Source organism: Arachis duranensis, chromosome 6 (genome assembly GCF_000817695.3).
Source record: "Arachis duranensis cultivar V14167 chromosome 6, aradu.V14167.gnm2.J7QH, whole genome shotgun sequence".
In the NCBI taxonomy this organism is placed as follows: Eukaryota; Viridiplantae; Streptophyta; class Magnoliopsida; order Fabales; family Fabaceae; genus Arachis; species Arachis duranensis.
In genome coordinates, this window is record NC_029777.3 from 50,551,470 (window position 1) to 50,554,352 (window position 2,883).

Below are 2,883 nucleotides of genomic sequence, written 5' to 3' on the forward strand. Positions count from 1 at the left end.
GCCAACGTTGGAGCAAAAGTTAGACCCCTAACTTTGGCACCAACGTTGGTATCAGCAAATCATGGTGGCTGATATGAAAAGTTGGAGCAAAAGTTAGCCTCTAACTTTTGCTCGAACTTTTGGTCCAACTTTTGCAAAACTCCAACCCGGTTCAATTCGGTTCTTCTCCAAACTCCAAGAGCAATCAACCAAGGCCTCTCTCAACCCAATTCCATCAAGAGAAAAGGCCCAATTGAAGGCTTGAAGACCATTTGAAGAAAGTGTATAAATAGGATAGAATTCAAGTTATTCGGCGAGCTCTTCTTTTTAGTTTTCCTTTAGTTTTGCTTAGTAGTTTTTCGGAGAGCTTTTGGTATTGAGTGATCTTAAATTTCTTAGTTTCGGGGAAGGAGAATTCAATTCCCTTCCTCTTAGTTTTATTGTTTTCAATTTCAATTACTTTGTCTTGGATCTTGGGTTGGAGAATTGAAGAAATTCTGTTTCAATCTCATCCTTGGATCTCTCTGTTTCTTTACTGCATAATTGAGTTTAAATTTCTGTTAATTGCTCTTCATCTACTTTCTTTGCAATTTACAATTTCTTTGCAAGTGTTCTTGTTGGATCTAGGAAGGCATTGAGATTTAGACTCGGTTATCTAGTCTCTTTTTTCCTGAGATCTGAATTTCCAATTTCCAATTCTCTGTTTATTACTTTTCATGTTCATTTACTCTTCTGCTTCAGATCCGACTTAATCCCAAACCCCTTTTACTCTTCTGTTTGATGCAATTTACTTTGCCTTGTTTAAATTCTGCAAATCCAATTGCCAATTCCCTTTACAATTCAAGCCATTTACATTCCTTGCACTTTAAGATTCTGCAATTTACATTTCTTGCGTTTTAAGTTTCTGCCCTTTAACTTCTTGTTCTTTAAGATTCTGCATTTTACATTTCCGTTCTCTTTAATTTCATGCAATTTACCCATTCCCTTTACTTTTCTTGCAAATTAAACTCTGCAAATCACCAATCACTCAACCAAATCTTGATTCGCTTGACTAAATCAACCACTAAACTAAAATTGCTCAATCCTTCAATCCCTGTGGGATCGACCTCACTCCCGTGAGTTTTATTACTTGATGCGACCCAGTGCACTTGCCGATGAGTTTTGTGTCGGATCGTTTTCCGCACATAAAGTTTTTGGCGCCGTTGCCGGGGATTGATTAGATTGACAATGATTAAGTGAAGTGGAGATTTAGATCAAGCACTTTTTCTTTAATTTTTGATTAACCCCCTAACTGTTTGATTTTTTGCTTAAACTAACTAAAACTTCAATCCAGCAGTAGGTTGAAGTATCACTAGTTTGTGCGTTTCTTATGCTATGCTTATATGTCAGGTACAAGAAGAAACACACTAAATTTTCATGAACAAGACGAAAGAACTCTCAAGAGGTTAAGAAGAGCTAAAAGAGGGAAAAATATTGTTGGAGAAGAGGAATCAGACGAAGAATTTCAAGAGATGGAGGAACATTCAACCAATCCACCTGGTGGAGCACACAACAACAATGATAACCCACCCCAGAGGAGAGTTTTGGCTTCCTATACCTTTGCCAATCCTAGACATTGTGGAAGCAGCATCTTAACTCCAAATGTCAATGCAAACCATTTTGACAACTCATCACCTTGGTGCAGAACAACTGTTCTTATGGAGGAGGCCCCTTGGAAGATCCAAACCAGCACTTATCCACCTTCTTGAGGATATGCAACACTGTCAAAACTAATGGTGTGCCTCCTGACAGTTACAAACTGATGCTATTCCCATTCTCTCTCAGGGACAAGGCCACTCAATGGTTGGAATCTTTTCCAAGGGACAGCATCAACAACTGGGATGATTTGGTAACCAAGTTCCTTGCCAAATTTTACCCACCTCAAAGGGTCATTAGGTTGAAGACTGAGGTATAAACATTTACACAAATGGAGGCTGAACCCATCTATGAGGCATGGGAGAGGTACAAGGCTCTAGTCAGAAAATGCCCCCCTGCCATGTTTAATGAATGGGAGAAGTTGCAAAACTTCTATGAAGGCTTAACATTGAAATCCCAGGAAGCTTTGGATCATTCAGCTGGAGGTTCCTTGCAACTCATGAAAACTGCAAAGGAGGCTCAAGAACTCATTGATATGGTGGCTAACAACCAATATTTCTTTGCTCATCAAAGAAGCCACCAACCATCACAAAGAAGAGGAGTAATGGAGCTAGAAGGAGTGGATTCAATCCTGGCTCAAAACAAATTAATGCAGCAACAAATTCAACAACAATTTGAGCAAATGACCAAGAGGATTGATGGCCTCCAGGTTGCAACAGTTAACACTAGCCAACCATCAACCACATGGGGGCAAAATGAAGAAATTCAAGAGGAGCAACAGCAAGAACAAGTCCAGTACATGCATTCAAGTCCAAATGAATTCTATGGTGATACTTACAACCCCTCATGGAAGAATCACCCCAACCTCAGATGGGGAGACACTCACAACCAAAACCAACAACCATGGCAGAAGAACTCAAACCAAAACAACCCAAGAAACAACCAAAATTACAACCAGCAGCAAACTAACCGAAACACTTATAGAAAACCTCAAAACAACTACCCCAATCTCAACCAGTACCAATCCAATAACCAACCTACCAACCAAAATGCTTATCATCCACCACCCACAGCTCACAACCCACCACAAGCACCACCTGAACCCCAAAGACTCACCAACTTGGAGACCTTGATAGACAAAATGATGAAACACCAGGAAATAACAAACAAAAACCATGAAGCATCACTAAAAAGCCTAGAGAGGCAGATTGGGCAACTCTCCAAACAAATTTCTGTTGAAAGACCTTCAAGCTCACTGCCCAGTGACAC